Source organism: Ambystoma mexicanum, chromosome 8, assembly GCF_040938575.1.
Source record: "Ambystoma mexicanum isolate Mex_15411 chromosome 8, UKY_AmexF1_1, whole genome shotgun sequence".
Lineage (NCBI taxonomy): Eukaryota > Metazoa > Chordata > Amphibia > Caudata > Ambystomatidae > Ambystoma > Ambystoma mexicanum.
Window position 1 is genome coordinate 1292752250 of NC_090929.1, and position 25775 is coordinate 1292778024.

The 25775-nt window shown below is 44.5% G+C and overlaps 1 long non-coding RNA gene across 1 annotated transcript in view; it reads left to right on the forward strand.

Annotated features, from left to right (window-relative positions):
- Window positions 1-22174, forward strand: part of LOC138473768 (uncharacterized) — a 49617-nt gene extending 27443 nt beyond the window's left edge. The window contains exons 2-4 of the long non-coding RNA XR_011268903.1: window positions 18985-20351; window positions 20874-21020; window positions 21418-22174. This is a non-coding gene — a long non-coding RNA (uncharacterized lncRNA). The remainder of the gene's footprint in view (window positions 1-18984; window positions 20352-20873; window positions 21021-21417) is intronic.
- The last annotated feature ends 3601 nt before the right edge of the window (window positions 22175-25775 follow it).

Below are 25775 nucleotides of genomic sequence, written 5' to 3' on the forward strand. Positions count from 1 at the left end.
ACTCAAAACCGTTCTGTTCCTCCAGGGAGTGGAGGTTATCAAGGAGGATTGAGTGATGATTGTGTCGAAGGCGGCAAGAAGGATTAATGCGGCGCATCCCGTGGATTCTGCCGTGTTTTTAAGGTCATCCCAGATTGAGGTTAGGGTGGTTTCGGTTCCATGTCGGGCTCAGAAACCTGATTCGACGGGGTCTAGGAGATTGTTGGCTTCAACAAAGGCATTTAGTTGATGAGTTTGGCAAGGAACCTGGTGTTTGAGATGGGGCAGTAGTTTCTGGGCTCGAGCGGGTCGAGGGAAGGTTTTTTTAATAGCGGTTTGACCTGAACCGTTTTGAATGCGTCAGGAAAAATACCAGAGGAAAGGGAGTCATTTATGATGGATCCTGCGTGTTCTCCTGCGCAGGTAGAAGCGAAAATCTATTTGAGGGTTGTGGCCGGGCACGGGTCTAGCGGAGAGCTGGACAGTTTGCGGGCAGAGAGAAGTTTGAGGAATTGGTCGGGTGATATTGGACTAAAGGAGTTGAACGTTTGTTGGGTAGTGGTCGCAGGCGGTGGGTTGGCCGGTATGGGGGGTGGGTTGCCTGGTGGGTGTAGGAGAACTAGTTTGTTGATTAGAGCCTTTGTTCTTTGAAGAGATGTGATGTAAAAGTGGAGGTATCAGGAGTCTAGTAGGAGCTAGAGAGCAACTAGTCGTCGGCAGACTTCAGTAGCTTCATATAGTTGGATCTGAATTTCAGGAAAGGCTGCTCCTCACGTAGACGATGTGGCAATGAGTTCCATAATTGGGACGCTCGGAACTGGAAGCTGCTTCCCCCCCACCCCAGCTAGCCTGAATCTAGGTATGATAAAGCTATTGACATTGGTGGTTCTTGCCGGTCAGATGGAGCTTCTCTTTAGGAATCTGTCCATGAGATAGCTAGGTGCGGCATTATTCAAAGCTTTGTAAACAAGGGATACAACTTTTAAGTGGATTTTGTTTTGGGTGGACAGCCAGTTTTGGCACCTAATCTTAGATATGTGCAATCTTTTGGACACGCCAAGAGCTGCTCTTAAGGCATTGTTTTGTAGGATTTGGATTCTGTGGATGATAGATTTATCGGCACCCATGTAAAGGGCATTGCAATAGTCGAGCCTGGACAGAATCGGGGCTCTGGCTAAGATAATACAGTTGTCATCTGAGAGAGAGTGTTTACCTGCTCTAATGAGCTAACACATGTAAGCTGCGGCAGATGCCATGGATTTCACCTGTTTATCGAAGGATAGGCTGGTGTCCAGATAAAAGCCAAGTGTCTTAACTTCCTTGGACACATTAATGATATTGCCATCAATCTCAAAAAAGGTGTAGTTTTGGCCTAGTTTTTTAAGATTAGATTGAATAGCCAGGATGATTAGCTCTGTTTTATCATCATTCAGGCATGGACCGTTGGTTGCCATCCATGCCTGGATGATGAGATACACCCTATTTACCAAGGCCAAATCCTTGTTGTAATCCCCAAAAAGTGGGAGGAGAATCTGGGTGTCATCTCCTTAATTAGTGTAGGTGACACCCAGAAGGTCCAGGTCATCAAAAAGGTGCTTAGTAAATATGTTGTATAAGGTGGGGGACACACAGGAGCCCTGGGGAACTCCGCACAGAATTGGGATTGGATCGACCACTGCCGAAGGGGAGAACACTCTGATAGTCCTGTTGCTAAGGAAAGACTCAATCCAGGTTATAGCCGCTTTGGAGAAATGTGCAGCTGAGTCCAGGTGACTACAAAGGACCTTGTGGTCGACAAGATCAAATGCAGCCGAAAGGTCCAGCAACAGGAGAAGGGCTATTTTACCTTTATCTTGTCGTTCATCTATTTGTGCCTTTAAATCGATGAAGGCAGTCTCCGTACGATGTTGGGGGCGGAATCCTGATTGATGTGCTCCTAAGAGCTTATGTTGTTCCAAGAATTTTTGAATTTGGTTATACGCGATCTTGTCCAGGATTTTCAGCAGAAATGGGACTGTCGGAACGGGACGGTAATATGTGGGTATCAGTGAGTCTAGGGTTTGCTTTTTGAGCAGAGGTAGTTCCCAGGATTGTTTTAGGTTGGTAGGCACAATGCCTGTTGCAAATGAAGCATTGATACGTTTCGATACAAATGGGGAAAGATCTCTGGCAGCATCTTTTATAATTTGGGCCCGGCAAAGGTCACCTTGGCAGTTAGATGGCTTGAGAGGGAGGATGACTTTCTACGTTCCTTGGCTACTGAACTCTCACTGAACTATCATGAGGTAATTATGTTATCCTTTCAGCATGGTTTCACAGAAATTCACTTATATATATGCACAGCATCCATTTTAGGGTACCTGATTTTATCCTGAATTCCAAAATGGCTGCCCACATTACAAAATGCCTGACCAACCTATTTTTACCCATGATATGATATGATATGATATGATATGATATGGCATTTGTAACGCGCCTATACACAAGTGTTCCATAACTTCAGGTCTGCATAGTTTTGAACCTAGATTCTCTGATAAGGTATCACAACATGTACTAACCAACACATTCTCTACTGTTCACGACATTCTGTCTTCATAAAATAGTTCGTCTTCCAGAGAGCTTTTCTGTAAGGCACTACATTTCTAGTTTCAACACCATTTAGAGTCACTGATTACCCCAATAGTTTATCATCAATCAGTTTGAGGTGGAGGGGTCTATCTCCACTACATTCAGTTTGAGGAGGAGGGGGGCTCATTCTGTTACAAACATATGGGTATTAAGCACAATATAAATAACATATCATATCAAGAGGAGACCACTGCCACCCAACCAGGTAAGTGAAGGATGTTCTGGCCAACAACCCTAGACCCACACCCACCCCTCCTTCCACCATGATTTCAACCCCTCCATATTTTAATGAAATAATCCCCACAGCCACCTGCTTACACCACAACCCCTGCCCCTCCATCTTTTTAAGAGAAAGCCCCACACCCACCCCATCCCACCATGACCCCAGTCCCTCTATCTTTTAAAAACAGCCCCACACCCATCACCCTTCCACCATGATCCGAGCCCTTCCATCATTTAAAAAAGTCCCACACCCACCCTAGAAAGCTAGAAATCTCACAGACACCAGTTAGTTTCTCCTTGTTCTACACATATCAACAGATGAGCACACCCCTATACTTATCCTCTCTCCCTCACTGACCAACCCTACCCACTTTTCTTACAGAGCCACGTGAGCATGTGGAAACAATATAAATGGCAGCGGTGTGTGGTATAACTCAACATAACCTCACATAACATTTAACTTTAACTCAATATTTTGATGTTGTAACTAACAAGAGCCCTGTGGAAGAACTTTGCTTGAAACACGTGTTGGCTCACTTTATAAACATATTAATGTTGCTAATTAAAAGACAGAATTCACAAATCAAGAATACATTTCATATTCCTTTATTTATAGAATTGGGTATATCAGCTACATGTTTGTGCTGATAATCAGAAAATGTAAATAAATATTTCTTACCAAATACACTAGTATAAAGGAATCCCAGTTAATCCCAACGAAAGCTCCTTAACTTTACCGTCATGAAAATCCCACTTGCTCTATGAACAGGGCCATCTTCCTGCAAAGCCACTCAATGAAGTAAAAACAAAAGAGGAGGACAAGGGTGAATCCGCAGCCTGTCCTGCGATGCCCCGGCCTTTTCCTGACTGGCCTCCCATCAAGGGGTCTGTGAAGCAGAGGGGGAGTACAGAGGCATGCCTAGAGGGGCCGGGTGGATATATAGCCCTGAGTCTTTTGGTTGTATTCCCTTATGGAAGCTCAAGGGCTACAACCAAAAGGCTAGACAGTCCCGACATTAGCAGAGCCCCAGATCTTTTCCAAACCTAGCAACACCCCTGGGGGAGTATATAATATGAAGTCACTGCTTGGGTAGTAAAGAAAGCAAGAAATCTCCTTGACTGTGTGCTTAGGCCTGCGTATGTAGCTAGTCTGCCAGCATATAGAGCGCAGCATCCATACAAGTATCTGAATATCAGAGGAAAAAAAACTTTTCTGGGCCCTTCATACCTCAGCACTGGTAAAACCAAAAATGTAGGTCAAGCTGGCTGTCCTGCAGTTCCTGCTATCTTCTGTGGGTGGTGAGACAAGACAGAACCTTAGGTGCTAGCCCAGGTCCCCCGCCCCTTACAAGAGCAGTCCATGCACTTATGGTAATATAATTACCATGTGTAGTGGTTTTGCTGTGCAGAGAGAGGGAAAAATAAATCTGCCACATGTCATGGGCCTCATGGACCCGCAGGCTGCAAGGGCGCTCGTGGTCATAAAAGGGTCGCCTAGCCCCATACAATTTTGGGGTTGCCATGACAAAAGTTCCACATTGGCATTCCCACTGCCCACATAGAAGCAGGGTAAAGAGAATAACAAGAGGAAAAGAAATAAGACCTTCATCATCCGTTAATAGTAGAAGTAGACCCAATGCCTGCCTGCACACCAACCAGCCCAACATTCGCAGAGGGGGCTGAGATCAAATAAACACAAGCAATGACTGCTTGCCCTCAATCCCCGGTGTATCCCAAGCTAGAAGAAATGTCAGCAGGAACCAAACCCTCTGGTCAGAGGGGGATAGTGGCCCACACAACTCATTCCATCCACGTTGTCCTTAAGATAGTGCTTTGTGCCAGGGTAGGAAATGGCGAGAACAAGACTGAGTGGATTTCAGGCAAAGTTTGTCCCGAGGCCTAGGGCTAGCCCAGGAAACTCCATTGGCTGTTTCCAAGTTCAACCTCGAGCATCCAGTAAGACTTGGCACACCAGACTGAAAGTACGCTCATACAGAAATAGCCAAAGCCGAACATTCTGTCTAAATTGGTATTATGTTTTGCAATTTACCGATTTTTGTGTTAGTGTGAGTATTGCGATCAATTAAAAGAGCAAAATCTATCTTCTATTATTCACTCAAAGGGTTTCTTTTTTAAAAATTAAATTTCAACAAATATATGGTACATGAGAGCAGTATTATTCAACCACAACCATGTCAAAAAGGCAAGTGAAAAAGCAAATTTAAACAGTGGAAACAATTCTATAAATAATACAATAGAGCTATATACGAGTTGTTTAAATCGGCCAGAATACCGCCCAACTGAATTACCATTGCTGCCACTTGGTCCGGCGTAATTACCGCCGGATTGCAAGTGGCAGTGGCAGAACTAATCCCCATTTTTTGACAGTTCATTGGACTCTATGGGGCATTTTTGGAAGAATTAGTTCTGCAGTAATTCTGTCCATTTTGCCAATATCCGGCAGAAAGTGGGAGGATAAACCACCAGCATGAGGTAAATCCCAGACTCCAAGGCCATACTTGTAGTATGGCGCAGCAGGAAAAGTGGCATTAGTACTGTTATCGCCAATTATTTTCCAGCACCATCATATTCGTAATGAGCCCCAGTGCATACTTCAACCATCTCGTTAGCATAATGCATGTTATAAGATAACTACCTATTTCGCACATTTATATGAATAAATAACAATCAATTACCAGGATTAAGCAATCCAGAGGGGAGACAAGACAAACGCCATACGAAACAGAAAATGTAGGTAAGTAAGGGAGGGATAATAGAATTGAGTCAAATCAACAAATCCTAAATAATGGACTGACTACAAAGCGACGAACACGTGTAGTAATTAGGCATGCAAAGTAGTGAAAGAATCCCAAATTGATTGATATTCCTCCAATATCTGCCTTTTTACACAGGACACTTTCTCCCTAGCTGACAATCTGCATGTCGAGGCTTCTCATTACTTTTCCATTTCTTCTGAATCTGCATTCCTGCCAGCAGAAGACCTTTATATATCCACATTTTCGTTCCAGTGGAGAGTATCTACCGGAAAGAGGCCTAGTGTACGAAACAACGGGGTATCTGTCAAGGTAGCTTGTACAAACAACTCTATTTGAGAAAGAACTTTATCCCAGTATTGGCACATTTTATCACAACTCTGGGACACATGTGTATTCGAGCCTACCTGTTTGCACAAGTTGTGATTATCCTCATCTGTCTACATGGCTAGTCAGTAACCACCCTTAAACACCAGCTTGTAGGTATTTCAGAAGACGTGTACTTGCTTGCATTCTTTTTCATTTTGACGCCCCATAGTTCACTGTTTTTCATTATTTTGACAGAATGTAGCTGTAATTTAGTGGAAATGTTTGGCTAGGGTTTTATTTATTTATTTAGTTCACAGTAAATAAACCTGGAACTTAGTAGCAAGGCCAATGCTCTTTAGTGCCTAATATTTCAACCACCGGACTGTTATGTTATATGTATTTATAGAGCGCACGGTCACCCACAAGTATAATGGCTCAATGGAGAAAGGTCAACCTTCCTAAACCATCAAGCAGTACATCTAAAACAGGTGCGTTTTCAAAGCTTTCTAAATTCCAAATAATTAGATAGATTTTTCAGTGTGCAGGGGCGATTCCATATCTGGGCTGCGGCCGCCGAGAAGGCCCCAGACTCCAGTACGGACATGGCGAAAAGGGGGAACACATAATAAACCTGCCAATGCCAATCATAGTGGCTGAGAAGGAGCGCACCGAATAAACGTGGCATAAAGATATTCAGCCCCTACATTTTGCAAGGCATGGTGAACCCAGGCATAAAGCATTGAACTGAATGCATTGACAGACGGGCATCCAGTGCAGAGAACGCAATACTGGTGTGATGTGAGCCGCAAATAGGGCGATAGCTGGAAGGCAGAGTAGGATCCAAAGAGGGCTTTTTTAGCAAGGGGACCACAGTTGCAACCATAAGCTCTCGAGGAATGCACCCCGTCTGACATGAAGCGTTCACTGCCGCTGTGATCTCATTCAGAAGCTCAGAGGAGATCTCCTTCATCACAGCAAGAGGAACAACATCAGCCGGAGCCCTTGACATAATGCGCTGAATAGCCTCAGACATATCTAGCTTGGTGAATAAAGGAAAGGAGGACCATCCTTCAGAGGAGGTCGAGCAGCTCTTAACAGGGTGCTCCATCGCAACCACAGGCATTGTAGCCAATGCAATATTAGTGCAAATAGTTTCAATTTTGTTAATGAAAAACTGGGACAAGGAGTCAGAGAGCTCTTGAGAAGGGCTAACCGATGGCACCAATTTGGCTGAGGATGAAAGAGAGTTTACTACAGCGAAGAGGGATTTAGACTGACCTAATGAAGACTCAATTATTTGAGCAAAATAAACTGTCTTACCATCAACAAGTGCAGCAAAATAAGCTGCAGCAAGGAGTTTATATTGAGTTCTTAGGCCATCATCATAGGATATTCTCCACTTACGCTGAGCCTGTCTAACACCCAGGTGAGCCAATTTAAGATGTTCCGAAAACCAGGGCTTAGAAGGAAGCCTCCGGGGCTGGACTAAATGTAGAGGAGCCACTTCATCTGCAACCTCAAGCAATGATTGAGAGAGTACAGATACAGTAACTGCAGCGGCTGCATCACACAAATGCCTTTAACTAATAAAGCAAAACCCTGGAGGCCAACTGAGTGCCAGCAACGTTGCCACCTTTTCGGGGGAGCAGACTTTTTTGGTGCCCGAGCCACTTTAAGCAAGCAGGTCACCAAGTAGTGGTCAGACCAAATTACTGGTATAGTTGAAGTGGTCAACAGGCTTTAACTAGACCACACCAGATCAAGGGAGTTCCCTATCTTATGGGAAGGTCCTGAAATCAGTTGTAAAAGACCAATATCGGCCACAGAATCAAAAAAAGAGGTCAAGTGCTGGAGCCTGTGGGCCATTGAACTTCAATTAAAATCTCCCAGTACAATAAGATGGGAGAATCTAGTCTGAAAATCAGCTATAATATCCAACAAGGGTTCAGGAAGCCCGGTATATGGTCCAGGAGGACGATAAATGAGTAAGAAGTGGCATGTAAGACGTGAAGACAACACGGATCTGAGCAATAGAGCTTCTATTGCCAGAGAATGGGAGAACTCCATCTGGGTAATCTCCTAAAAATCACTGCTACACCACCACCTTTCTGAGTGGGGGGCGGTCTAAATGGATGATTTTAAAATCTACCGGAATAGCCTGCACCAAAGATGATGCCGAGCATTCCTGCAGCCACGTCCTGACTGTGTAATAGAATTGAAGAATGGGGATTGAAAACCTATTGCTTACTGTCTCACCTGTTTCAATCAGCACTTTGTAAATTGCCAACACATAATTTATCGGATTATTCATGGGCTAAATTCACTTCAGCTTTAAGACTATTCAACAATGGTAATTTATTGATGATATTTTGTCTTAATCTTTTTTTAAAGTATCGGTTGCATTACATTTATTGTTTGGGTTAAAAAGCCAAATGTTATTGCTTCTGATCACCTTATTCCAAAAGCTTTGGGGTGAAGGCATGATGTGCCCCAGCTGGGGGAATCAATTACAATAACAAAGGGGGTTCTGAATCACTATTCTTCTGTGTGAATTATTTGCACACTGCAACTGCTTTTGTGTTTTTGTTTTAATTACTTTGCACATTGTTCGCATATATTCACGCTTTGTACAGACTTGTAGTTTGCTTCACATTTTACTGCAGGTGAAAGTAACTACCTCTTTCCAGGTCTTTTACACACTGGAACAGATGTGTTTTTTTCTCCATTCAGTTACAGCACCCACATTCCACCTTGATATTTCCAAGAACTCGGTCGCTCTTTTGAGCATTGCAAGCCATCACCTACCTCTTCCCTTTGCAAAGACAGTTTGTTTTTATTCTACACTTGCAGATGGAGTGGACCTGTCATCGTCTTTCTACAGGTTCCCCATCCCACCTGTAGCACTAAGTACGTTTCTAGCATATTGTAAATAAAGTAAAGAAAAAAAAGGTTTCATGAGGAAACAAGGAACTAATAGGGAGCAATATATCAACACCATAGTCAAATGTACTGGCCCAAGCAAACAGTACAACAGAGGAATTAGGTAACATCCCATATTAGACGTGTCAATTAACTTAAATCAGAATCTGATGGAAATGTCGAAGGTATACATTTACCCTTTGTTTCGCCTATATCTAGCTCCTACAATAAAATCACAAATTCCACAATGTCCTTTCATATTACGGGCACCTGAAATAGGATCTAAGGTACTATAGCACACAATATGGGTCACTTTTGTACGGTAATGTTTGAGGTGCAAATAACCATCTATTTAACCATGAAAGTAAACCATTTCTTAATGTCTATTTAATGTTTTGTTTTTATTCAAAATTATGTCATAAAATAACACTCCTAGAAGGATATGAGTGGATTATATCGGGGGCAGCTCTAGGGAAAGAAAGAGTCAAATGGGGTTTGATTACTTTTTCATAATGTTATTGACACCCTGCCATTGTTTAGTGGCAATTTTCCAATTAGCACAGAAATAGAAATCTAGACCCCAATCCTAAGAAACACTTTTTTTGTTACCAAATTAGACAAGGTGGGTAGGTTAATGTGGAAAGCACTTCAGAAATATGAACTGGTCTTGTATGACAAATCCTATGGTATCGTCACTGCTTTCAAAGGGGAGTCCTTACCATGAGGCCAGGTATGTGAGGCTGCTACTCGATAGTCCCCCTTGGGGTGGCACTCTGTGGCGGGATCTTATGGGGAGGGAAACCTCCTATGGGACCAATAACTAGTACTGTGGGAGAACGGGGCATTCACCTAACACATACACCTCTCTTTCACCCCCACTCTGTCCATCCCTACCCTTCTATCCCCTGTATTTCTGTAAAACCAATGAAGTAAAGGAAACTGAGACGAGGAAGACTAGGGAGGAGTTGAAAGTCATACTACTAACAACCACAGAGATGATGAAGAAGTTTGGAAGCATAGTGAGCACTAAGGTGAACCACAGTGAATGGTCTAGTGGTCGACAACTTCCTATTGGTCCAACCTCAGATGAAAATGATGAGGAGATCCAGGAAGGTTTATCAAACCCTCCCTCGAGGAGCAAGGAGCAAGAAAGCGGTGCTCTATTGAGAAGGCGCTGGGGCCGGTTCGCCCACCAGACAGACGGGGAACCTTTGCCAGCCGGCAAGGGAAGGGGAGCTGGAGAATGCTGCCAAATCCTTCAATGGAGGAACTAGAATCCGATCTTCCATGGAGGAACCGAGAGAGTGGCGGATGCTCACCCCTGAGTACAGCAGAGAGAGACGAGGATGCTAGTATGCAAGACACAGTGTTCAGTGGACACACCGAGAGTAGCGAAAGCCTGGCTGGGGAGAGCGCCAACAGCGCAGCACTGCAGCAACATGTGGTCTGGCTGCGAGAACACGCCAAACATGGTCAGAAGTCGCAGAGCCACTGTGGCAAGCGGAGAAGAGCCCTAGAGCACTGGCAAGCTAAAGAGAGACATGAAGAAGCCTGCGACCGACCAGAGGGCTGCAGCCAAGACGCTACAGGTGTTGGGTAGCTGAGCCTATGAGTCGGGGTCCCCAGAGGGTACAAGAAACCCTGAAGTCAACAGTGTATGGAAAGTGGAGAAAAGAGGAGAACCCCTATGGGGCATTATAATTATAATTGTTATTTTACAACACGCTTAATACCGGGGGCCTGTTTCAAAGCGTGAGCCCGGGATTTGAACTTGTGTTGCTATGCGTTGTTTTTTTCATCCAAGACAAACGCATTCCCCCTGAGCCATCCATTATCACGACACTATAACAAATAGAATAGGGCCTGGGACCCTTTCAGGAAAAGGACATATCACGTAACAAGGATACCTAATTGTTACACTTCAGGTTTCCCCGCGGGCCTCCTTGCAGAATACGACTTCTTTACAAGCTCCTCTTTGGACCAGATACAGGCTGCCATGGCGCCTGTACAAACTACGACAGACTCCGGGTCAGTTGACACGTCTTGTACGTGGAAGACGTACGGCAAGACACGCCCCCTTACAACTATAAAACCACCATCTTTCAAGGGGCTCATTGCTGCTAATTAGCGTTACAAGCTACTCGCGGTTACGTCCGTTACTTCTTCGTGTCTTCCCACACGACTCCTCATCTGAACTCCTGGTTTTCACCCTTGCCTGATTATTGAATTGGCTTGTCTCCTCCTTTATTCCTGTTTGTGCTTCTCTGGTTTTTGACTCGGAACGTTACTGGATCCAGCTCCCTTCTGTCTCTTGCGGTACTTCATTCCAGGTTGCGGCTTCTGCATACAGAACCAAAGCAGAGAACTTGTTGTCAACTATCCAGAACTTTTCTACACCTACTCTGGATACGTGTGCTCAGGTACATACTTAATTGGCAATCCCATCTTTGCTACTATTTCTCTCCATGACTTGTTTGGACATTTGTCTCCTGTTGGATTCTGGAACATTGAATGACTATCCTGTGAACTTAGCTTCAAGTGCATATAAACACTCTGCTGAAACTGCACCAAGGTCAGTTGTTACCAATTCGATATATAAGTTGGAACTCTTGTTATATTCCTTGTAGATCCACCCTGGGGAAGCTCTACTCTAATACCTATCTAGGCAGTTTCCCATTTAATTCAACTGTTCTGATTACTTGCCTTAACTTCAACACTGTCTAATATCTTTGTATTCCTTTGCAGCATTGGTATTGGCGGTGTGTGTTCTCACCGCTCTTTTATTCAATTGACACCTCTGCCTGTCCCAACTGAAACAGCAGAGAGGTACATTGAGGAAAAGAGCCACTCTTTGAGGAGGCCTGCGTCTTGTACTCAGGGGAGCTGGGATGGAAGGCTGAATATTGATTCTTGTACCACCATCATCTCCTCCGCATCTTCGGCCTATTTCGGAGTGGTGAGTAACAGAATTAGCAGCCAGGTGAAATGTCCACGGAGGCAAGTGATGCTTTGACTCAAATCGTGCAAATGGTCACGGATCTACGAACCGACTTGACCAATGCACAAGAGGCACTGCGCCAACGTATGGACGCCATTCAGGCCTTGGTTACCACACCAGCGCCACAGATGGCCGGTGCTGGTGCTACAGCATCAGGTTCAAGGTTTCCACCTCCACAGCAGGAATCAAACCCGATCATGCTTACAACCCAGTTCCCTCTAGCTCCTCCTGAACGCTTCCTAGGTGATCCTAAACAATACCGAACATTCATTAACCAATGCAAAACTGCATTTTTTGTGCCGTCCCGCTTCATTTCCAACCTCTACAACTAAAGCGGCTTTTGTCTTGTCACATTTAGGAGGCACTGCAGCCGCATGGGCTAACCCATTGTTAGAATCCAATAGTCATGTTCTCTACAATTGTGATGCCCTTTTTGCTATGATGAGTAAAGTATTTGATACACGTTACACTACTCAAGCTACTGACTTGGAACTCTTAACGCATCGACAAGGGAACAACTCTTTATTGGTCTATTTGGCCTGCTTCAATCAGTTGGCAGCAGAAACTGACTGGCCAGAAGAAAAGATAGCCGTCTTCTATCAAGGCCTCTCAGATGAACTAAAGGACATCCTCTCCACTGTTCCTGTAGTCCCCACGGCATTTGGGGAACTGCTAGATTTAGTCCTTCAGATTGATGCCCGTAAATCCGAAAGACGTGGCGAAAAGAAACCAGCATTGTTCAGCACAGTTTCAGCAAAGGCCTCGTCTTCTTCACTTCCTGCGCCAGAACCAATGCAGATTGGTGTGGTTAGGGGACCACTTACCCCTGCTCAACGAGAATATCGTACATCACACAATCTCTGCATGTTCTGTGGGGCCTCTGACCACTTATTGCCTGAATGTCCCAAAAAACCCAAAAGAATGGCGGGAAACGCCAAATCCCGACAGTAGACAGAGCCCCTATGTCGGGAAACTCACCTTTGGACTCTACATTACAGAATCCGAGTCATCTAGTCCGCCTACCTGTTACATTTTCCTTAAATCACGGTGTTTAATTCCAGACAACAGCCGTGATTGATTCAGGTGCAACAGGTAATTATGTTGATCAATACTTTGCCTCTATGTCAAGAATACCACTGGTTCGCAAAGCTATACCTGAAACAGTGAATGCAGTGGACGGTTCAATTCTTGTATCAGGAATGGTAACTCACCAAATGGTTCCACTACATATGAGTACCGATGAAGGCCATACTGAAGAGATATCATTCGATATCATCAAAGCACCAGCCTACAAAGTCATTCTGGGTATCCCATGGTTGAAGCTTCATAACCCTGCCATCGACTGGTCGACATCTCAGATTCAGTTCCCTTCCAATATATGCAATACCCGATGTACTACATTACTTGGTATTACCCAGGATAGTCCGGTCAGGGCACTGGTTTCTCCTACTATGCATATTGGAGCTGTTTCTAAAAATGTTGTCTCTGTGGTACCTTCTCAATATGCAGATTATGCAGATGTCTTTGACAAAGGGATGGCAGAGACTCTACCTCCACATAGAGCCTATGATTGCCCAATAGACCTAATACCGGGAGTAAAGATACCATCCGGCAGAGTGTACTCCCTCACTCTCAAAGAAGATGAAGTCCTTAAAGATTATATAAACAAGGCCTTGGCCATGGGATTCATTTGTCCATACAAATCACCAATTGCATCACCACGTTTCTTTGTTCCTAAGAAGGAAGGGGATTTACCTCCCTGTATTGATTATCGTGCTTTGAATGCAGCAACCATAAAAAATCAGTACCCTCTTCCTCTGATCTCTGTCCTCCTTGATCAATTGGGATCTTCCAAAGTATATACTAAGCTCGATCCCAGAGGAGCTTATAATCTCGTCTGTATGAGAGAGGGGGACGAATGGAAGACCGCTTTCAAAACACGTTACGGTCTATTTGAATACCTTGTCATGCCCTTTGGGTTATGTAATGCCCCTGCCACCTTTCAGGCATTCATGAACGATTTGTTTTTATGACATCCTTGATCAGTTTGTTGTTGTCTACCTGGATGACATTTTGATTTATTCACTAAACCAGGAAGACCACGAAAAACATGTCAAAACAGTGCTCCAACGCCTGAGAGATCACAAATTGTTTGTAAAAGCCAAAAAGTGCATATTTCATGCCTCAGAGGTGGAATTTTTGGGATATGATCTTACTAACAATGGGGTGCGCATGAGTCAGTCCAAAATTAGTGCTATCCTGGAATGGCCTGCGCCCAATTCAGTCAAATCTTTACAATCATTCCTGGGATTTGCAAACTTTTATAGACGCTTCATCAATGGTTTTTCTGAAATCTCCGCACCTCTTACCTCTCTGACAAGTGCCAAGGTGCCATTTGTATGGTCTGCAGAAGCTCAGAAAGCTTTTGATCAATTAAAATCAGCCTTCACTTCCGCTCCTGTCCTCAAACATCCTGATCCCGAGCTTCCTTTTTTTGTTGAAGCTGACGCTTCGGTTTATGCTCTTGGGGCGGTGTTGTCACAAACTTGTCCTCATTCGGGCGAGATTCATCCTGTCGCCTACTTCTCTCGTAAATTGACAGCTAACGAAAGAAATAATTCCATCACGGAACGCGAACTCTTAGCCCTCAGAGACGCATTCTTGGAATGGAGACATCACCTTCTTGGGGCCAAACACCTTGTAACAGTATACTCGGATCACCGCAGTCTGTTAGCCTTCAAATCTATGAAATGCCTTACAGCTAGACAGGCGCGGTGGCATTTATTCTTTTCACAGTATCAATTTATTATCACTTACCGTCCTGCTAAAGCTCAAGTTTCGGCTGATACTCTCTCTCGCCTGCATGCGGATGGCCAGTCCCAACAGATCAAAGCACTTCCTCTCCTACCGAACAAAGTTGTTTGTGGTTGTTCGGTTCAGCCCTCTTTGCGTTCAATCATCCGTGATTGGGTCTCAACCCATCCAAAAGAGATCACTGACTTCAACCTGGAAGTTATTCAGGGTATGCCATTCATTCAAGGGCACGTCTATATACCCTCAGGTCAAACTAGAGTTTTAGCGCTCCAGTGGTCTCGCGATTCTTTGATTGCTGCACATCCAGGAAGTCAAAAGACTCTTGAAGCCTTACGGCGTTGGGCTTGGTGGCCTTCCATGGTTCGTGATTTAATGGACTACATTTTGACTTGTTACATATGCACTCAGTGTAAATCCTCTAGAGCCAAACCAGTAGGCTTGTTACAACCTCTTCCTGTTCCGTACAAACCTTGGCAGATGCTGTCAATGGATTTCATTGTGGAACTTCCTGACATTCAGGGCCATGACACCATTTGGGTGATTGTTGATTATTTCACAAAATATGCATTGTTCATACCTTGCCTGCGGCTCTGGAATTGGCGAGACTGTTCTTAATGAATGTGTTTCGTTTCTTTGGATTACCCTCGGTTATTGTTTCTGACCGTGGTACACAGTTTACGTCACGATTCTGGAAGGCTCTTACAGCTTCTCTGGGTATTGAGGACAGGTACTCCTCGGCTTACCATCCTCAGACGGATGGGCAGACTGAGAGAACTAACGCTACAATCGAACAGTACCTATGCTGTTTATGCCTTCAGTTCCAACAGTCTTGGTTTACTTCTTTGTCTTATGCTGAGTTTGCATATAACAACTCTATGCATACATCAACTGGGGTTTCTCCCTTTTTTGCCCTGTATGGTTGTCATCCTAGGGCACTACCTCTTGATCCAGTATTACCGGCCGTTAATCCAGCAGCAAGAGATTGTATAAGAGATCTCGATAAGATTCATCGGGATGTACGCTGTCATTTACTCCGAGCTCAAGAACGTGCCAAGAAATATGCCGACGTGCATCGATCACCTGCACCAGTCTATCGGAGTGGCATGAAGGTGTGGTTGTCGTCCCGTAATTTGCAAATTGCGGGCAAACGCTCGCTTCTGCCCAAATACGTGGGACCCTATGCCATTACTGATGTTATCAATCCCGTGGCAGTCAAGCTCTCCCTGCCGCGCTCATGGCGGATACATCTAGTCTTTCACGTCTCCCTGATCAAGCCTTTCATCCAGGGGACCCGTCTGCCTACACGTCCTTCGCCAATATTGGTGGATGGAGAGGAGGAGTATGAGGTCTCTCGTATCCTGGACTGCAGAGTGTCTAGGGGTACGTTGTTCTACCTCGTGGATTGGAAGGCCTGAGGACCGTACATGGGAGCCTCTCTCCAATTTACATTGTCTGGATCTTCTGAGGAGTTTCCATTCCGCCAAGGGGTTGCAGGAGTCTTTGTGGGAGGATGCTGTTACACTTCAGGTTTCCCAGCGGGCCTCCTTGCAGAATGCGACTTCTTTACAAGCTCCTCTTTGGACCAGATACAGGCTGCCATGGCGCCTGTACAAACTACGACGGACTCCGGGTCAGCTGACACGTCTTGTACGTGGAAGACGTATGGCAAGACACGCCCCCTTACGACTATAAAACCATCATCTTTCAAGGGGCTCGTTGCTGCTAATTAGCGTTACAAGCTACTTGCGGTTACGTCCGTTACTTCTTCGTGTCTTCCCACACGACTCCTCATCTGAACTCCTGGTTTTGACCCATGCCTGATTATTGTATTGGCTTGTCTCCTCCTTTATTCCTGTTTGTGCTCATCTGGTTTTTGACTCGGAACGTTACTGGAGCCGGCTCCCTTCTGTCTCTTGCAGTACTTCATTCCAGGTTGCCGCTTCAGCATACGGAACCAAAGCAGAGAACTTGCTGTCAGGTAGTAATGGACCTGATGCTCAGCAACATTTGACGTTGTGCTACTTTTGGAGCCTGTTAACGCTCCGCTTTGTCACCGTTTGGGTGTGCGCTATTTCGTTTTCTTGCTTACTTGCCATTTCAAGATGGCTGTGTGCGCCTGCTATGCACCGGAGTGCTAGGGCTGGTGTGTGCATGGGGCCCAGGATTGGCCATGGCCCTCTACATCTTGGCCAATGAGGAGGCCGGCAGGCTTGGCCGGCCCTCCCCCAAAGGCCCGATCCTAAGGCCCTGTCTATCGCTGTCCACCGCGGTACGCCGGATCGCCGGCCCCATGTGAGTGTTTGTCTACCCCCCGTGAGTATCTGTGTGCCCCCCCTGCCCCCCGTGAGTATCTATGTGCCCCTCCTGCCCCCCCTGCCCCCGTGAGTATCTGTTTGCCCCCCTGCCCCCCGTGAGTATCTATGTGCCCCTCCTGCCCCCCCTGCCCCCCGTGAGTATCTGTGTGCCCCCCTGCCCCACCGTGAGTATCTATGTGCCCCTCCTGCCCCCCTGCCCCCCGTGAGTATCTGTGTGCCCCCCCTCCCCCCGTGAGTATCTGTTTTCCCCCCTGCCCCCCGTGAGTATCTATGTGTCCCTCCTGCCCCCCCCTGCCCCCGTGAGTATCTGTGTGCCCCGCTGCCTCCCCGTGAGTATCTATGTGCCCCTCCTGCCCCCCCTGCCCCCCGTGAGAGTCTGTGTGCCCCCCCTCCCCCCGTCAGTATCTATGTGCCCCTCCTGCCTCCCCTGCCCCCCGTGAGTATCTGTGTGCCCCCCTCCTGCCCCCCGTGAGTATCTATGTGCGCCTCCTGCCCCCCCTGCCCCCTATGAGTATCTGTGTGCCCCCCTGGCCCCCCGTGAGTATCTATGTGCCCTCCTGCCCCCCCTGCCCCCCGTGAGTATCTGTGTGCCACCCTCCTGCCCCCCGTGAGTATCTGTGTCCCCCCTGCCCCCCAGTGAGCATCTATGTGCCCCTCCTGCCCCCCTGCCCCCCGTTAGTATCTGCATGCCCCCCTGTGAGTATCTATGTGCCCCCATGCCCCCCGTGACTATCTGTGTGCCCCCCTGCCCCCCGTGAGTATCTGTGTGCCCCCCTGCCCCCTGTGAGTATCTGTGTGCCCCCCTCTGCCCCCCCTGCCCCAGTGAGTATCTGTGTGCCCCCCCTGCCCCCCGTGAGTGTCTGTTTGCCCCCCTGAGATTCTGTTTGCCCCCCCGTGAGTATCTGTGTGCCCTCACCCTGCTTGCCCCCCCTCTTGCTCTGCGCTCCACCCCCTCCTCATTTCCATCCTCTTCAACTTCCCTCCTACTCCCCCCTCCTTTTCTCCCCCCTCTTAGACTTCCGCCTCCTAGCACTTACTCCTATCATCTGTTCCGTGACTCTTGATAGCAGCTTGTCTGTCCCCCCCCTTTTTGTTCTCCCCCTCCCCCCTCCCCTACTTTTCAATTTGTCACTGACTTTTTGCTCAGTAGCGTGTCTTGTTCTCCTTCCCCCCCTCCGTCCACTTGCCCCCCCCTCCCACCCCGCCTCTTGTTACCACCTGCACTGCGTAAATTGTCGTCAGACTTAGTAATGTTACTGCTTGCTCTGTTTTCCTTCCGTTCCATCACCTCTTGCCTTACTTGTTCTATGCACTTGCACTATCAGAAATGTCGACAGGCCTATTCTGATAGTTATTTTCACATTCTGTATTGTTTCAAGGACTTTTGCTGAATGTAACTGTATTTTCCTATGTCCCCTCCCTCCTTGAAGCGCTCTGAAACACATTGTGTATAGGTGCTATATAAATAAACTATCATATCATATCATATCATAACTATCCGGAACTTTTCTACACCTACTCTGGATACGTGTGCTCAGGTACATACTTAATTAGCAATCCCATCTTTGCTACTATTTCTCTCCACGACTTGTTCGGATATTTGTCTCCTGTTGGATTCTGGGACATTGAGTGACTATCCTGTGAACTTAGCTTCAAGTGCATATAAACGCTTTGCTGAAACTGCACCAACCCGGCACTAGTGCGACCCTCGTGCCGTCCGGGGCTACTTCCCTATACTAACATTTCTGTTTATTATTTTCTCCTTTCGTTGTCTTCTGTTTCCTGGATTCCTTTCCTCAAAATATCCTTATTCATGTCAGTTGTTACCAATTCGATATATAAGTTGGAACTGATACTTTAAAGGCTCTTTAGACCATTCCCACTCATTTTGTGTTATATTCCTTGTAGATCCACCCCGGGGAAGCTCCACTTTAATACCTATCTAGATAGTTTCCCATTTAATTCAATTGTTCTGATTACTTGCCTTAAATTCAACACTGTCTAATATCTTTGTATTCCTTTGCAGCATTGGTATTGGCGGTGTGTGTTCTCCCCGCTCTTTTATTCAATTGACACTGTCTGTCCCAACTGAAACAGCAGAGAGGTACATTGTAGAAAAGAGCCCCTCTTTGAGGAAGCCTGAGTCTTGTACTCAGGGGAGCTGGGATGGAAGGCTCAATATCGATTCTTGTACCACCATCATCTCCTCTGCATCTTCGGCCTATTTCGGAGTGGTGAGTAACACTAATCTTGTTTATGACAGTACTTGGTCTGGATGTGAGATTAAGAAACTGTGAAGGAACTGTGAGAAGAATATATATGAACAGAGAACTTGGCAGGAGAGCAAACTGAATCTGTGTTTGAGACGAAGTGCCTGGTAGAAGGGAATGAGGTCTGCCAGCCAGGGTCAGGAACCAACCACAGTTTGGAGGACCATCCAAACTACTCTTTTTCGTCGCAGTGCCTGTTAGAAGGGAACCAGGTCTGCCAAGCAGGTTCAGGGACCCACCCCAGTTTGGAGGAGCATACAAACAATACTTCTTCATCGCAGTGCCTGTTAGAAGGGGAAAAGGTCTGCCAACCAGGATCAGGGACCTAATCCAATTTGCAGGAGCATCCAACCTACACTTCTTCATCGCAGTGCCTGGTGGAAGGGAATCAGGTCTGCCAGCCAGGGTCAGGGACCCACCGCAGTTTGGAGGAGCATCTAAACCATTCTTCTTCATCAGAGTGCCTGTTAGAAGGGGAAAAGGTCTGCCAACCAGGATCAGGGACCCACCACAGTTTGGAGATGCATCCAAACTACTCTTCTTCATCGCAGTACCTAGGAGAAGGGAACCAGGTCTGTCAACCAGGGTCTGGTACCCCCACAGACAGAGAAGAAGCCTGAGAAAAGCCAGTTGAGGAAGGGAGACATTCCACTCCAGTTGTTGAACTGTGTTATAAGCTTGTGGAAGGCTGGGGAAGGGAGCCATTCCCCCAGCAGTTGATGAACTGTACCGGAAGCCTGAGGAAGGCTTGGGAAGGGTGACATTCTTCCAGCACTTGAGAATATATATTGAGAACTTCCAAAACCAAGAACTGCCTTTTTTCCAGTGGAAAGGAGTCATATAGATATTTGTGTACAGCTAGGAACACTTCTGTGTAATGGTACAGCCCTTGCTTTACAGTCGATTTCATATGGTTCTCGGTCGAACATTGGGAAAGATTTATAGGCTTCTCAATCATACTATGATGCGACTGTTGCTCCGCCTTCCGCTCTACTTTGGAGCTTTATGAGGACCGTACTTATACAGCGGTACCTCTTCTCGCTGACCGCAAGATATCTTGGCTGTCTAAGGACGAGAACGTGGACGATACGCATCCAGCAGTAGCACGTCTCCAGGCACGCAGGTAAGTTCACAGCCGCCTTCTCTGTGATTTCTTACACTTTGGCCGCCGTCGCAATGATTCTTTATTGAACCGAATCTGACTTTTTTGTGGAAGGATTGGAATTTAGGGTAGGGTTTTCCTTTCCTGTTTTCTTCCTATATACTGCATTGGGTATGCCTGTGGTATAGTGTCTGTAGAACTGTTGTTACATGAAACTGCGTACTTATGGCAGTTGCCATGTGAACATAATGGGTCCCTATTGCTGCTAATGGCCGGCTTCCAACATATGGCCAGACTGGGATAGGACATGTTACCTAGCTTCATGTTGCATTATTCAGTGACTGCCTCCTTTTTCAATGGGGGCTACAGTGCATGAATGACACCAGTTGCTTGGCTCTATTTACGGGCATTTGGGCTGTTTTAATATCCACAACAACCCATGACGTGTTGAGGCAGATGTTTTTGCCCCTATCCACTGGATTGGATTTTTCCATTCGCTCATCCACGGTTTCCCTTTTCTTTCTTTCATTTCTACGGTTGCAGCATTACACGCTGCGCAGGTGGGACTCATACCGAGTTCACCAACATATGAATCTTTATTCTACCAAGACATTATTGCTCCGGAACATAGGGGCTTTCTCTCTTCTTCGCTTCCTGCTTCGTGAAGAGTGATCTTCTTCAATTTTGAAGGTATGGATTTGTTTGTTGAATGTTGAGCTGCTATTCTGTAGGTGAGCAACTATGCCACTGGGATTGTAGTGAATGCCCTGAATAATTCAGGCCCTCCTATCCTCATTACCCACCCTGTCAGATTCGTTTAACTGTAGATCCGTGGCCAGGGTCCAGGGACGTTATGGTTTTACACGTCCCCTGACTTAATTAGGTTGCCACATGATGATTTTTATTGAGTTTTATGTGAAAGGTTTTTGAATTATTGCCAAGAACTATATTACAATTGCTTGTATGGAGTTACTGTGGGGTTGCTAGGCTGGTTCAAGGATTTTTAATCACGTGTATTTAATTCTATTTTTTCTTTTTTTCTTTCTTCTTTTCCCTTTTCTTTATTTATTTTTCTGATTTAATTTAGTTATGAATCGGATTAAGATGGAACGCATTAACAATTTATACATGCAGAGGAAGAACCAGGCTATGAAAGGACACATGGAACAACATCAAGATGTCCATCTATTGTCTGTTTAAAACTGTTTGCGATCCTGAAAAATTAGAACCATTTCTGTCCTGTCCTGAGGAAGATGACTGTCAAGCCTTCTCTCTCTTTACTGTTAAAGAGGTAGACGCCTTAGACAATTTTTACAAGTCGTCGAAACTACCTACCCTTAGATACCAGTGCAGCACACGAGATTGACGGTAGCTGCACCAGGTACTGGTCGTTGACTGTTTAGGTCGGAATGGTGACAAGTAGTGCAATTCTTTTCACCATTATTGCATTTTCAACTTGTCAGATCATTTTAAATACAATTTGGAATTGGGGACAATATTAGAAGATCACAGGGGACATTACTTCCTGTTTTCACACTTAGTGTGTTTTGCCTTCCCCCCTTTTTTTCCCTTTTTTTCCCCCATTTTTTATATATTTATGGGTGGAATTGTTCGATATTATTTTTGAAATTGGATTTTTCTATTGTGCATTGAGTCTCTAAATTGTATTTGCACTGTGCACTTTATGTCCATCTCTCATTGCAGGAGGATGAGTAGATAACTATGCACTTTAATTGTAGATATTTAACATTGATTGTCTGTTTTTATGCTGTTTTACCATGGATTCAGCACTATGTTTATGTAATTTGATATGCGAATAATAAAGATTGATTGATTTTATACCATCCTTGACCTGGCCTATCCCCCTCATTGAGCTCCTAGATTGAGAGCAATTTACCCCGCTTGATCTTTCTAGCGGGGTACAGTTACCGTGACCCCACCCCCTTTTTTGCTACACTTTCTCAATCATACTATACACAGAAAACAGACACCATACTCAAAGCCTAATGATGAATCTAAACAGTGTAGATTTTGTAATTGCCACTAGGAATACACTAGGAATACACTAAATGAAAGACCTACCAAATTAAATACAATCATTTTTTTAAAGGCTATCTTTATTGAGACAATTGAGCAATCCAGGAACAAAACACTTTAGAGCAGGGGTCTGCAACCTGTGGCTCTTCAGGTGGTGTGCACTACAATTCCCATTAATCTTCTCAAGCCCGAGATTGGCAGTAAAGGTTGCCAAAGTTCATTTTTTAGAAGCAACAGTAACACAAATTGAGCTTGATGAAAAAGAAGCTTAAGTTGCAGACTAATCAATTGCACATGAATGTAGCAGTAATGAACGTTAAGAGATAATATTTGCGCTCAGAAGGCTGAATTCATTAGAGAGTTCTTTTATGTGCAATTGCAAATTTCTTGTAACACAAATTTCTATGACATATAATTGCTGGATCTCCAAAATCAAAGTCTTGTATATTCTGTATTATTTCCAAGATGCAAAAAAACAGCCGATACGTGTTTCGACCAGTTCGGTCGTTCTCAAGACTGATAAATTGTTTTAAAGTAAATGAAATTGAATGTGACCGAACAAAAACAAATTGTTGTTACGTAATACACAGATAAACGAGAAAAAATGAAATAGAAATTACACATACCACATAGGATGTCACATACAGAGGGGACCTGCATCGTGGAGCAACAGGTTTCAAATAATTAAAAGAGAATTGTATTTGTTTAGAATGCGATGCTTACATTTTGTCATATATCAAAGTCAACACAATATTCTAATGTAAGTCATGCCTCCTAGGCATCTAGAATTGTATGCCAATGTGTACTCCTTACACCAGTATTTGTTAGTTAATTTCTACCCACCAGTGCGTCACAAAAATCAATCCAACCCTGTGTTTGACTGAGAGCCCCATAAGGTCAAGAAATTATAACTCATGCTGGATTCGTGGCTAAGATGAATTTGCCTTGTGGTATGAATAATTTTATGGATGCATGCTGCATTTGTATCCTTACTGAAACACCCTATTGTGATTGGTTAAGGTATTGAGAGATCCACCGTTGTTGACCAAAACGCTTACCCCAAACTTGAGATGACTTATGTACAGTCTGTAAAGCAGGAAAAAGGATTGTGTTAAATCGTCTGTTCACTTATCAGATGATGTAATGTGCTCAAGGGAGAGACATGCCGGCAAAAATCTACCTTTGTAAGTTTCTCCGTAAATTGTAGCTTGATTTGGAATCACTTTCCGCACGATTTAATGGATATTTCATCAATTATGAATCTGCCGTCCTGTAAATATAGTAATAGAAACATGCTAAGTGATATTCAGTGTCTGTGCAGCATATCACGTAGTGTGGCTGTCCCGAGCCTGAGTGTGCCGCCATTGTGACTTACATAATGATGTGTATGAACTTAACCTGTCTGGCGGTCCTTTTTTCCGGGGTTGAATCCCAATGCCAAGCCTTGCCTTTAATGGCGCCCTAATTCGAAAAGCGTTCCGGTAACTGGAAAGGATCATATTGTGTTCCTAAAACGTCATTACGTGATGATGTCACCTGCAATAATGCGCGTGAAGTCATTATGTAAACAAAAACAAATCACGTCATCACAACGTTGCGGGTTGCAGTGAATGGCAAAAATCAATTGTTCTCTCGTCATGAACTTACCCTAATTTTTTCCGGGGTTGAATAATCAATTGCACATGTAAACACAAATTGAAATGGGTGATCATATGGAATATATCCAGACTGTAACCATATTAATTTCAAGCTTTCTCTGTATTTTTTTTTAGTTATTCATCACATGATTTTATTTGTGAAAGCTTTGTCAAATAGGCATCATTTTATTTTGTATATTTTATTGTCTAAATGTTTACTTGTTTTAACCTCATATTTCAACTTAATTCAATTGAATGAACTTTTGTTCAACTTGTATGATATTTGAAAAGTTGTGTTTTTCAACTAAACAAATAAAAAAAACTAAAAAACAATTCCCATTAACCCCAGTAAACAAAGTCCATAGTGAGTTGCATGTTGCAGACACCTACCTTAGTGGCTGCAGTACCAGCACTAGATTTTAACATCAACAGGTGTACTGACAAAAAGGCAAGTGCTGCCCTGAAGTTAAATACATTGGAAACTCTTGTAAACAAAAATCATACTACCAGATACTTAGTACTTGGTACATGAGAGAATGCACTCAGCTGAAATGCATTCCACCATTACTGTATATCGGGAAGTGAGTTACAATCTTGCAACACACTTATAAAACATTTACAAGATCTTCTAGCAAAAGTCTTGATGTCTGATACCAGAAGCAACTGAGCCATGAAACAAACAATCATAATCAGCTCCAAAAGCCATTCGAGGGTGGTGGGTCCATATCCTTCTGGCAAACTATGAAAAGTAACTTTAGAGGTTTGAACAACACATATATGCATGTCATAAGGCAACATACTTGATTATGTTTAATTAAAGAGCATTTTAAGTCCAACTTGACACACATAGCAATAATCAAGCAGATTTAATCTTGATACACTGCCGTCCAACGTTTCTAAATGCACGGAATGTGTATTATGTTATTATGTATAGTTTAGATCTATGTGTTAATGCCTGCTTTATTTTTCCGGCCGTTAAAGCTATGCAGGCGGCATGCCCTTTCTTATTTACATGGAGGAATCCCCGCTAGACTCCCCCTACTCTTTCCCTCCCCCCACCATCTTTTCCATGCCTCCTTACAGGTCTGGGGGTAAACGAGTATCCTGCCGCTGGTGTGTGTTTACCACCTGTGTTCTAGTATAAATATCCAGAAGGACTGAAACCAATGATATAAGAAAATTCCAATGTGCCTTAGTGCCTGAGATAATAGTAACCATAGTACCCATATGAATAAGAAAATTGCCTTCAAAATATCTTACCAAAGCCTGATGTATTACATCACATTAAACGTTGGATTACGTTCAATTGGGATGCCAGCCGGGCTATTCCTCCTGCTATTTTTGGCACTGACAGTAAGTTGTTAGATATTATCTCTGATGTTAAGACAGAGGCAACAGTGTTACTAATAACAAAGAACGACCTACTTCTTCCACAGTGCATTGAGAAGAAAAGAAAGAGAGGAAACAGTTCACCTTTGAATAGAATAATAATCATTTGCAATGAGTACATGGTTGGTTGCAAAAAAGGCTTCTTACTAAAAATTAAAACATAAAAATGACTGTTCTCATCTCAGGCAACAAGCAGCAAGCCAACAGCTGAAAATAAATGTAAAACAGATGACGTTTCCAGAAATGTTTCAGAGTCCAAAATCCGTGCAGGTTTTCTGAACTCGTGCTGCCAATGGCTGTCCATATTGCTCAACCTACTGAAGGTAACCTACTGACCACCAGCGTAGAAGAGTGATGGCTTACAACTAGCAAACGCCACATG